At 46.8% G+C, this 13,261-nt stretch overlaps 1 protein-coding gene across 1 annotated transcript in view; it reads right to left on the bottom strand.

Annotated features, from left to right (window-relative positions):
- Positions 1-13,261, bottom strand: part of dcc (DCC netrin 1 receptor) — a 584,728-nt gene that overhangs the window by 163,397 nt on the left and 408,070 nt on the right. The window lies entirely within an intron of this gene.

The following is a 13,261-nucleotide window of genomic DNA, read 5'->3' as shown; positions in this document are numbered from 1 at the left end:
TCAGGCTTCAAACATAAAGATATAAAACTGTATTTTTTTGTGAAGAATCAACAACAAGTGGGACACAATCATGAAGTGGAACGACATTTATTGGATATTCCAAACTTTTTTAACAAATCAAAAACTGAAAAATTGGGCGTGCAAAATTATTCAGCCCCCTTAAGTTAATACTTTGTAGCGCCACCTTTTGCTGCGATTACAGCTGTAAGTCGCTTGGGGTATGTCTCTATCAGTTTTGCACATCGAGAGACTGAAATTTTTTCCCATTCTTCCTTGCAAAACAGCTTGAGCTCAGTGAGGTTGGATGGAGAGCATTTGTGAACAGCAGTTTTCAGTTCTTTCCACAGATTCTCGATTGGATTCAGGTCTGGACTTTGACTTGGCCATTCTAACACCTGGATATGTTTATTTTTGAACCATTCCATTGTAGATTTTGCTTTATGTTTTGGATCATTGTCTTGTTGGAAGACAAATCTCCGTCCCAGTCTCAGGTCTTTTGCAGACTCCATCAGGTTTTCTTCCAGAATGGTCCTGTATTTGGCTCCATCCATCTTCTCATCAATTTTAACCATCTTCCCTGTCCCTGCTGAAGAAAAGCAGGCCCAAACCATGATGCTGCCACCACCATGTTTGACAGTGGGGATGGTGTGTTCAGCTGTGTTGCTTTTACGCCAAACATAACGTTTTGCATTGTTGCCAAAAAGTTCAATTTTGGTTTCATCTGACCAGAGCACCTTCTTCCACATGTTTGGTGTGTCTCCCAGGTGGCTTGTGGCAAACTTTAAACAACGCTTTTTATGGATATCTTTAAGAAATGGCTTTCTTCTTGCCACTCTTCCATAAAGGCCAGATTTGTGCAATATACGACTGATTGTTGTCCTATGGACAGAGTCTCCCACCTCAGCTGTAGATCTCTGCAGTTCATCCAGAGTGATCATGGGCCTCTTGGCTGCATCTCTGATCAGTCTTCTCCTTGTATGAGCTGAAAGTTTAGAGGGACGGCCAGGTCTTGGTAGATTTGCAGTGGTCTGATACTCCTTCCATTTCAATATTATCGCTTGCACAGTGCTCCTTGGGATGTTTAAAGCCTGGGAAATCTTTTTGTATCCAAATCCGGCTTTAAACTTCTTCACAACAGTATCTCGGACCTGCCTGGTGTGTTCCTTGTTCTTCATGATGCTCTCTGCGCTTTTAACGGACCTCTGAGACTATCACAGTGCAGGTGCATTTATACGGAGACTTGATTACACACAGGTGGATTGTATTTATCATCATTAGTAATTTAGGTCAACATTGGATCATTCAGAGATCCTCACTGAACTTCTGGAGAGAGTTTGCTGCACTGAAAGTAAAGGGGCTGAATAATTTTGCACGCCCAATTTTTCAGTTTTTGATTTGTTAAAAAAGTTTGAAATATCCAATAAATGTCGTTCCACTTCATGATTGTGTCCCACTTGTTGTTGATTCTTCACAAAAAAATACAGTTTTATATCTTTATGTTTGAAGCCTGAAATGTGGCAAAAGGTCGCAAAGTTCAAGGGGGCTGAATACTTTCGCAAGGCACTGTATATATATATTTTGGGGGGGCTATTTAATTCATATTTTTATTGAGTATAGGTCATATTTCATAGAAATCTAGAACACTGGACAGCTACGTTAAATGTAGTTTTGTAATTGACCAAAACAAGCAAACAAAAAAGAAAATGGCAGTTGAAAAAGGTCAAGTTTGTGCTGTGAGCCAATGGGGGTAACCAAGGAAACCACAGGTTAGCCAATGGGGGTAACCAAGGAAACCACAGGTTATTTAACCCCCAAGGAAACATTCTATCTTAAACCGACTGGGAGTATTGCTCAGGGGCTTAGGGATTTATTCATAGCTGTTGGTATGGACTCTGCTTCACAAACGCACACGCACACGCACTCACACACACACGCACTCACACACGCACACACACTCACACACACACACACACGCACACACGCACGCACGCACGCACGCACGCACTCACACACGCACTCACACACACACACACGTGAGTAAACAAGCGTCAATCCAATCTGAAGATTGTCAGTGCTGAACACCAAACAATAGAGACATAAGAGAACCATATTCCCTACATAGTGTACTACTTTAGGCCAGAGCCCTATTGAACCCTATTCCATATGTAGTGCACAACTTTAGACCAGGGACCAAAAGGTGTAATCTGGGACACAACCAGATTTGGGAGTAAAGTGTGGAGGGTTTGGGGAATAACACACATCCCTACTGGGATACACCTCCCTACTGAGATACACCTCCACTAATGGGATATACCTTCCCTGGGATACACCTCCCTCCTACTGGGATACACCTCCCTCCTACTGGGATACACCTCCCCTACTGGGCTACACCTCCCTACTGGGATACACCTCCCCTAATGGGATACACCTCCCTACTGAGATACACCTCCCCCAATGGGATATACCTTCCCTGGGCTACACCTCCCTGCTGGGATACACCTCCCCTAATGGGATATACCTTCCCTGGGATACACCTCCCTACTGGGCTACCCCTCCCTACTGGGATACACCTCCCCTAATGGGATATACCTTCCCTGGGATACACCTCCCTACTGGGCTACACCTCCCTCCTACTGGGATACACCTTCCCTACTGGGCTACACCTCCCTGCTGGGATACACCTCACCTAATGGGATATACCTTCCCTGGGATACACCTCCCTACTGGGCTACACCTCCCTACTGGGATACACCTCCCCTAATGGGATTTACACGCCCTGGGATACACCTCCCTACTGGGATACACCTCCCTACTGGGATACACCTCCCCTAATGGGATATACCTTCCCTGGGATACACCTCCCTACTGGGCTACACCTCCCTACTGGGATACACCTCCCCTAATGGGATATACCTTCCCTGGGATACACCTCCCTACTGGGCTACACCTCCCTACTACTGGGATACACCTCCCTACTGGGCTACACCTCCCTACTGGGATACACCTCCCCTAATGGGATTTACCTTCCCTGGGATACACCTCCCTACTGGGATACACCTCCCTACTGGGATACACCTCCCTACTGGGATACACCTCCCCTAATGGGATATACCTTCCCTGGGATACACCTCCCTACTGGGCTACACCTCCCTACTGGGATACACCTCCCCTAATGGGATATACCTTCCCTGGGATACACCTCCCTACTGGGCTACACCTCCCTCCTACTGGGATACACTTCCCCTACTGGGATACACCTCCCTCCTACTGGGATACACCTCCCTACTGGGATACACCTCCCTCCTACTGGGATACACCTCCCCTACTGGGATACACCTCCCTCCTACTGGGATACACCTCCCTACTGGGATACACCTCCCCTAATGGGATATACCTTCCCTGGGATACACCTCCCTACTGGGCTACACCTCCCTCCTACTGGGATACACCTCCCCTACTGGGCTACACCTCCCTGCTGGGATACACCTCCCCTAATGGGATATACCTTCCCTGGGATACACCTCCCTACTGGGCTACACCTCCCTCCTACTGGGATACACCTCCCCTACTGGGATACACCTCCCCTACTGGGCTACACCTCCCTACTGGGCTACACCTCCCTTACTGGGATACACCTCCCCTACTGGGCTACACCTCCCTACTGGGCTACACCTCCCTGCTGGGATACACCTCCCTACTCGGATACACCTGTATACAGACATATGTGTCTGGCTTTCAGTTCTTGCCATCTGAATTTGTAACAGTTTAACTTTACATTCCAAGTGGTGTTTTCACGTCAACTTGAAGAAAATGTTGTTCATTTGCTACTGGCCAAAAAACATCACTATGGGAAAACAATGCTGATAATGACTGAAGTCTATTGATAAACATGAAATATTATGACTGAAGTTTTAGTGATAAACATGAAATATGATGACTGAAGTTTTAGTGATAAACATGAAATATGTTTAATGACTACAGCTTAATGGAATGTGAATACGTTTAATTTATGACACCACAAAAAAGAAAGACCATTTCCTGTGATGTGAGATATATCTGTTGTCAGATTGACAGGTCTCAAAACCAGCATTGGGCCATTATGAGAATATATCAGCAGCAGGTGGATGGGGGAGGATGAGGACGTGGGGAAGAGGAGGGGGAAGAGGAGGGCTGGATGAGGATGTGTGATTAAAATGAAAGGAGCACAGTCTGCCTCCATCCACTGCCAGTTCAGACAGAGTCTGTCTCCATTCACTGCCAGTTTAGACAGAGTCTGTCTCCATCCACTGCCAGTTTAGACAGAGTCTGTCTCCATCCACTGCTAGTTTAGACAGAGTCTGTCTCCATCCACTGCCAGTTTAGACAGAGTCTGTCTCCATCCACTGCCAGTTTAGACAGAGTCTGTCTCCATCCACTGCCAGTTTAGACAGTCTGTCTCCATCCACTGCCAGTTTAGACAGTCTGTCTCCCTCCACTGCCAGTTTAGACAGTCTGTCTCCATCCACTGCCAGTTTAGACAGAGTCTGTCTCCATCCACTGCCAGTTTAGACAGTCTGTCTCCCTCCACTGCCAGTTTAGACCGAGTCTGTCTCCCTCCACTGCCAGTTTAGACAGAGTCTGTCTCCACCACTGCCAGTTTAGACAGTCTGTCTCCCTCCACTGCCAGTTTAGACAGAGTCTGTCTCCATCCACTGCCAGTTTAGACAGAGTCTGTCTCCCTCCACTGCCAGTTTAGACAGAGTCTGTCTCCTTCCACTGCCAGTTTAGACAGAGTCTGTCTCCATCCACTGCCAGTTTAGACAGAGTCTGTCTCCCTCCACTGCCAGTTTAGACAGAGTCTGTCTCCATCCACTGCCAGTTTAGACAGAGTCTGTCTCCCTCCACTGCCAGTTTAGACAGAGTCTGTCTCCTTCCACTGCCAGTTTAGACAGTCTGTCTCCCTCCACTGCCAGTTTAGACAGAGTCTGTCTCCATCCACTGCCAGTTTAGACAGAGTCTGTCTCCCTCCACTGCCAGTTTAGACAGTCTGTCTCCATCCACTGCCAGTTTAGACAGTCTGTCTCCCTCCACTGCCAGTTTAGACAGAGTCTGTCTCCCTCCACTGCCAGTTTAGACAGAGTCTGTCTCCCTCCACTGCCAGTTTAGACAGAAATCACACTCACCAAGCATGCTGCGTTGCAATGTCACACAGAGAGAGAGAGACACGTGCAAGAACGCACACACACACACACACACACACACACACACACACACACACACACACACAGACACACACACAGACACACACACACACACACACACACACACACACACACACACACACACACACACACACACAGGTGAGTAAACAAGCGTCAATCCAATCTGAAGATTGTTTACTTTCGTCCTGCTGCAGAGTAATCACATTCTGTGTTTGTTTATGTATCCCATGAGAATCGCTGCGCTACACAGCGTTTCTGCTGCAGGAGAGGCTTGGTGTGTGTGTTTGTGTCACTCTGTACGTGTGTGTATATGTATGTGTGTGTCACTGTGTATGTGTGTGTGTGTGTGTGTGTGTGTGTTTCTTGTTACAATAAAAAAAAAAAACTTTACTGCTTTCTATCTGTGTTTTGCCGTCTTTTCCAGTGTATCATCTGTGTGTTTTGCCTTCTGTTCCAGTGAATTGTTACAATGTGAATGAAAACTGACTTTATTACAGCCCACAGCCTTCTCCTACCAGGTTAGTGAAGGCTGTGTAACAGCTGTATCCTACCAGGTTATTGAAGGCTGTGTAACAGCTGTATCCTACCAGGTTACTGAAGGCTGTGTAACAGCTGTATCCTACCAGGTTACTGAAGGCTGTTTAACAGCTGTATCCTACCAGGTTACTGAAGGCTGTTTAACAGCTATATCCTACCAGGTTACTGAAGGCTGTGTAACAGCTGTATCCTACCAGGTTACTGAAGGCTGTGTAACAGCTGTATCCTACCAGGTTACTGAAGGCTGTGTAACAGCTGTATCCTACCAGGTTACTGAAGGTTGTTTAACAGCTATATCCTACCAGGTTACTGAAGGCTGTGTAACAGCTGTATCCTACCAGGTTACTGAAGGCGGTGTAACAGCTGTATCCTACCAGGTTACTGAAGGCTGTTTAACAGATATATCCTACCAGGTTACTGAAGGCTGTGTAACAGCTGTATCCTACCAGGTTACTGAAGGCTGTGTAACAGCCGTATCCTACCAGGTTAGTGAAGGCTGTATAACAGCTATATCCTACCAGGTTATTGCAGGTTGCTAAACAGCTATATCCTACCAGGTTACTGAAGGCTGTGTAACAGCTGTATCCTACCAGGTTACTGAAGGCTGTTTAACAGCTGTATCCTACCAGGTTACTGAAGGCTGTGTAACGGCTGTATCCTACCAGGTTACTGAAGGCTGTTTAACAGCTATATCCTACCAGGTTACTGAAGGCTGTGTAACAGCTGTATCCTACCAGGTTACTGAAGGCTGTATAACAGCTATATCCTACCAGGTTACTGGAGGTTGCTAAACAGCTGTATCCTACCAGGTTACTGAAGGCTGTGTAACAGCTGTATCCTACCAGGTTACTGAAGGCTGTGTAACAGCTGTATCCTACCAGGTTACTGAAGGCTGTTTAACAGCTATATCCTACCAGGTTACTGAAGGCTGTGTAACAGCTGTATCCTACCAGGTTACTGAAGGCTGTATAACAGCTATATCCTACCAGGTTACTGAAGGTTGCTAAACAGCTGTATCCTACCAGGTTACTGAAGGCTGTGTAACAGCTGTATCCTACCAGGTTACTGAAGGCTGTTTAACAGCTATATCCTACCAGGTTACTGAAGGCTGTGTAACAGCTGTATCCTACCACGTTACTGAAGGCTGTTTAACAGCTATATCCTACCAGGTTACTGAAGGCTGTGTAACAGCTGTATCCTACCAGGTTACTGAAGGCTGTGTAACAGCCGTATCCTACCAGGTTACTGAAGGTTGCTAAACAGCTGTATCCTACCAGGTTACTGAAGGCTGTGTAACAGCTGTATCCTACCAGGTTACTGAAGGCTGTTTAACAGCTGTATCCTACCAGGTTACTGAAGGCTGTTTAACAGCTATATCCTACCACGTTACTGAAGACTGTTTAACAGCTATATCCTACCAGGTTACTGAAGGCTGTGTAACAGCTGTATCCTACCAGGTTACTGAAGGCTGTGTAACAGCTGTATCCTACCAGGTTACTGAAGGCTGTGTAACAGCCGTATCCTACCAGGTTACTGAAGGCTGTGTAACAGCTGTGTAACAGCTGTATCCTACCACCTATAAGAAGACAACTCTTACACACACTACAGTAGGTTGACATGTGGTTAATTAATATCCAGGACAATCACAATTATATTGACCTCAATACTTCACATATTGCACTGAGTTGTGGAGGAGGAATTGAATAGTTCATGCGTATCAGCACTCTGATTGCCCTGGTCTTTCGACCAGAATGGGAATAGAGAATGGGTCCCAAATTACACCCCGTGGGCCCTGGTGAAAATAAGTGTTTGTAAACAGGGAAGAGGATTCCATTTGGGACTCAGGCACAAAATAAAATATTGCTAATAAAATGGCAGAACGACAAGGATAAATGCGGAGTTGGTATTCATTTCTCGTAGATAATTACTCTCACATTGTTCAGCAGACATTTAATCACGGGCTTGAATCTTAGCTAAATCTTGAATGATTATATTGCTGGCAGACTAAGATTATAGCAATTGCTGGTATTTGGTGTTTTACATTCAAGCAGGTGTCCATGTGAATAGAGGACAGGAGAGCAGCTGTACGGCTGTATTAGAGCTACTTGAAAATGTGCTTACTGTACACACACATGCAGACGCACACAAACACACACAGACACAGCTGCAGACAAACACACACACACACACACACACAGAGACAGCAGAGCCTTGCACACACTATCTAACCCTCGTCCATCTTACGAATCCACCAGCTTCCCTTAACGCCATTACAGGGATCATATATATGACAAAATATAGAAAAGCCCGACATGAAATGCATTTGTTATTTCCTACAGTCAAATGACCTAGTGGCCTCATGGGTGGAACGTTATTACAACTTTTCATAATTTCATCATTAATAAACGTTAAAATCCAGTGTTTCTGTTTCATAATTGTAACAAAACACACCATAAACTAATTAGATTGAACACATGATACAAATAAAAAATAAAAATAACATAAAACTAACGAAAACGTAACCAAATTATTATTGTTAAGATATCATATATGAAATGTATTAATTCCACTGTTAGAATGTTGAAGTCAGAACTCATTAGTTTGAAGGTGGAAGCTGTTCTGCTCTTAATAGGACGACGGGACACCACGACCCAGAACACCACGACCCAGAACACCACGACTCCGAACACCACGACCCAGAACACCACGACTCAGAACACCACGACTCAGAACATCACGACTCAGAACACCACGGCCCAGAACACCACGACTCAGAACACCACGACTCAGAACACCACGACTCAGAACACCACGACTCAGAACACCACGACCCAGAACACCACGACCCAGAACACCACGACCCAGAACACCACGACTCAGAACACACGACCCAGAACACCACGACTCAGAACACCATGACCCAGAACACACACGACCCAGAACACTACCACCGAGAACTTCACGTCCCAGAACATCACGACCCAGAACAAAACGACCCAGAACTGACCCCACGACCCAGAACATCACGACCTAGAACACCACCACACAGAACACCACCACCTAGAACGCACACGACCCAGAACACTACCACCGAGAACACCACGACCCAGAACATCACGACACAGAACACCACGACGCAGAACACACCCCACAACCCAGAACACCACCACCCAGAACACCACCATCCAGAAACACCACCACCCAGAACACCACCACCCAGAACACCACCATCCAGAACACCCACCACCCAGAACACCCACCACCCAGAACACCAACGACCCAGAACACCACTACCCAGAACAACATGACCCAGAACGTCACGACCTAGAACACCACCACACAGAACACCCACCACCCAGAACACCACTACCCAAAACATCCACCACCCAGAACACCACCACCCAGAACACCAACGACCCAGAACACCACTACCCAGAACACCAACGACCCAGAACACCAACGACCCAGAACACCACGACCCAGAACACCACCACCCAGAACACCCACCACCCAGAACACCCACCACCCAGAACACCACGACCCAGAACACCACCACCCAGAACATCACAACCCAGAACACCATGACCCAGAACATCACCACCCAGAACCTCACGACCCAGAACACCACGACCCCACAGAGCAACACCATTATATCTCCTGACCCCACAGAGCAACACCACTATATCTCCTGACCCCACAGAGCAACACCATTATATCTACTGACTCCACAGAGCAACACCACTATATCTACTGACCCCACAGAGCAACACCATTATATCTACTGACTCCACAGAGCAACACCACTATATCTCCTGACCCCACAGAGCAACACCATTATATCTACTGACTCCACAGAGCAACACCACTATATCAACTGACCCCACAGAGCAACACCATTATATCTACTGACTCCACAGAGCAACACCACTATATCTACTGACCCCACAGAGCAACACCATTATATCTACTGACCCCACAGAGCAACACCATTATATCTCCTGACCCCACAGAGCAACACCACTATATCTACTGACCCCACAGAGCAACACCACTATATCAACTGACCCCACAGAGCAACACCATTATATCTACTGACTCCACAGAGCAACACCACTATATCTACTGACCCCACAGAGCAACACCATTATATCTACTGACCCCACAGAGCAACACCATTATATCTCCTGACCCCACAGAGCAACACCACTATATCTCCTGACCCCACAGAGCAACACCACTATTTCTACTGACCCCACAGAGCAACACCATTATATCTACTGACCCCACAGAGCAACACCATTATATCTCCTGACCCCACAGAGCAACACCATTATATCTACTGACTCCACAGAGCAACACCATTATATAATAGAAGTCTGTGAAGTCTGTGTAGAGTATGTGGAGAATGCAGTGTGTGTGTGTGTGTGTGTGTGTGTGTGTGTGTGTGTGTGCTTGTGTGTGTGTGTGTACATGTGTTCCTCTTCCCCTTGTTCCCATTCAACTCCCCCTGTACCTCAAGTAATCCACTCGTCTCTCCTCAGCAGGTCATTCTATCCATAACCTATATTCTCACGATCATGATTCACACTGGATGGAAAACTGGGTAATCGAATCAAATGTATTTTTACATCAGCAGATGTCACAAAGTGCTTATACAGAAACCCAGCCTAAAAACCCCAAACAGCAAGCAATGCAGATGTAGAAGCACGGTGGCTAGGAAATACTCCCTAGGAAGGCAGGAACCTAGGAAGAAACCTAGAGAGGAAACAGGCTCTGAGGGGTGGCCAGTCCTCTTCTGGCTGTGCCGGGTGGAGAGGAACCAGGGTCTGATGGGTGGTCAGTCCTCTTCTGGCTGTGCCGGGTGGAGGGGAAACAGAATCTGAGGGGTGGCCAGTACTCCTCTGGCTGTGCCGGGTGGAGATAATAAAAAGAACATGGCCATTAACGCCAGATTGTTCTTCAAGATGTTAAATCATTCATAGATGGCGAGCAGGGTGAAATACTAATCACAGTGGTTGTAGAGGGTGCAGCAGGTCAGCACCTCAGGAGTTAAATGTCAGTCGGCGTTTCATATCCAAGCATTCAGTCGAGACAGCGTGTGTTGGACAATCTCTCATATTCGTCCGTTTAGCTGCCGCAAACTTTCCTAAAATAAATGTTCCATTAAAAGCATCAAGCCGTCATTCTGTTACGAAATGTCAATAACTATTTCTGTAGACTTACTCTGTCTTATCCCGTCGAAATTGTTCAGTGGTTTACTGAAGTGTGTGCCAGATGGGACCCTATTCCCTATATAGTGCACTACTTTAGACCAGAGCCCTATGGAACCCTATTCCCTATATAGTGCACTACTTTAGACCAGAGCCCTATGGAACCCTATTCCCTATATAGTGCACTACTTTAGACCAGAGCCCTATGGAACCCTATTCCCTATATAGTGCACTACTTTAGACCAGAGCCCTATGGAACCCTATTCCCTATATATAGTGCACTACTTTAGACCAGAGCCCTATGGAACCCTATTCCCTATTTAGTGCCCTACTTTAGACCAGAGCCCTGTGGAACCCTATTCCCTATATATAGTGCGCTACTTTAGACCAGAGCCCTATGGAACCCTATTCCTTATATAGTGCACTACTTTAGACCAGAGCCCTATGGAACCCTATTCCCTATATAGTGCACTACTTTAGACCAGAGCCCTATGGAACCCTATTCCCTATATATAGTGCACTACTTTAGACCAGAGCCCTATGGAACCCTATTCCTTATATAGTGCACTACTTTAGACCAGAGCCCTATGGAACCCTATTCCTTATATAGTGCACTACTTTAGACCAGAGCCCTATGGAACCCTATTCCCTATATAGTGCACTACTTTAGACCAGAGCCCTATAAAGGGAATAGGGTGCAATTTGAGATGTAAACTATAATGTTCAATCCAATGTGACCGGATCTGGAGCTCTTAAGAATGATCCATTTTAATCCATTGTTTCATCACCACGAGGCGTTAGAGTAGATTCATTCCACTAGAATACCTGCTTCCTCTACTCTCTAACCACTAGGCTACCTGCCGCCTCTACACTCTAACCACTAGGCTACCTGCCTCCTCCACACTCTAACCACTAGGCTACCTGCCGCCTCTACACTCTAACCACTAGGCTACCTGCCGCCTCTACACTCTAACCACTAGGCTACCTGCCGCCTCTACTCTCTAACCACTAGTCTACCTGCCGCCTCTACTCTCTAACCACTAGACTACCTGCCGCCTCTACACTCTAACCACTAGGCTACCTGCCGCCTCTACTCTCTAATCAGTAGTCTACCTGCCGCCTCTACACTCTAACCACTAGGCTACCTGCCGCCTCTACACTCTAACCACTAGCTTACCTGCCGCCTCTACACTCTAACCACTAGGCTACCTGCCGCCTCTACTCTCTAACCACTAGTCTACCTGCCGCCTCCACACTCTAACCACTAGGCTACCTGCCGCCTCTACTCTCTAACCAGTAGTCTACCTGCCGCCTCTACACTCTAACCACTAGGCTACCTGCTGCCTCTACACTCTAACCACTAGCTTACCTGCCGCCTCTACACTCTAACCACTAGGCTACCTGCTGCCTCTACACTCTAACCACTAGGCTACCTGCTGCCTCTATACTCTAACCACTAGGCTACCTGCTGCCTCTATACTCTAACCACTAGGCTACCTGCTGCCTCTACGCTCTAACCACTAGGCTACCTGCTGCCTCTACACTCTAACCACTAGTCTACCTGCTGCCTCTACACTCCAACCACTAGCCTACCTGCCACCTCCACACTCTAACCACCACCTCCACACTCTAACCACTAGTTTACCAGCCGCCCCTCCACTCTAACCACTAGTTTACCTGCCGCCTCTACACTCTAACCACTAGGCTATATATATTGTATTGTACAGTTTCTATCCATCAATAGAAATATCTATATCTATGTAGTCACAAAGCTATGGTGTGGTGAGCGATCCTTGGCTTGCTATTCACTGACAACTGTTACTCTTTGACAGAAAATACCATCAGTAAACAAATACGAATAACTCTGTCCCAGACCTACACTTCTGCTTTTGAATGGGCGTTCTATCTCTCCGGGTTTCTACTGCAAATGTCGAAATAAACGAGTAGGGAAAGGTATAGGGGGATATCTAGGCAACTGAAAAGTGTATTCCGCATTTAAGCCAACCCCTCTGAATCAGAGAGGAGCGGGAGGGGGGGGGGGGCTGCCTTAATCGCCCGGTAGAACAGTAGGTTAACTACCTTGCGGTATCCAGGTTAACAGAAGAACACTGAGATAAGAAAAGGATTAGTAGATAATGTCCGAGGCTGGAACTTCTAGGCCAAGATCTGGCACTTCCCTCTCTTTATCCACTTTCTTCCTAAACCCCCCATCTCTATCAGCCTCAACTAGCAGGAGAGGGAGAGCAGAGCACAGCAGAAGAGAGGCAACAAGCCCTCGTCAGAAGCCAAACGGAGCACGTTGGGCCCCAGCCA

This window comes from Oncorhynchus mykiss, chromosome 12, assembly GCF_057628025.1.
Source record: "Oncorhynchus mykiss isolate SJ-2025 chromosome 12, ASM5762802v1, whole genome shotgun sequence".
NCBI classification, from domain to species: domain Eukaryota; kingdom Metazoa; phylum Chordata; class Actinopteri; order Salmoniformes; family Salmonidae; genus Oncorhynchus; species Oncorhynchus mykiss.
Note: the sequence above shows the minus strand (reverse complement) of the source record. Positions and strands in the feature narration are given on the sequence as shown.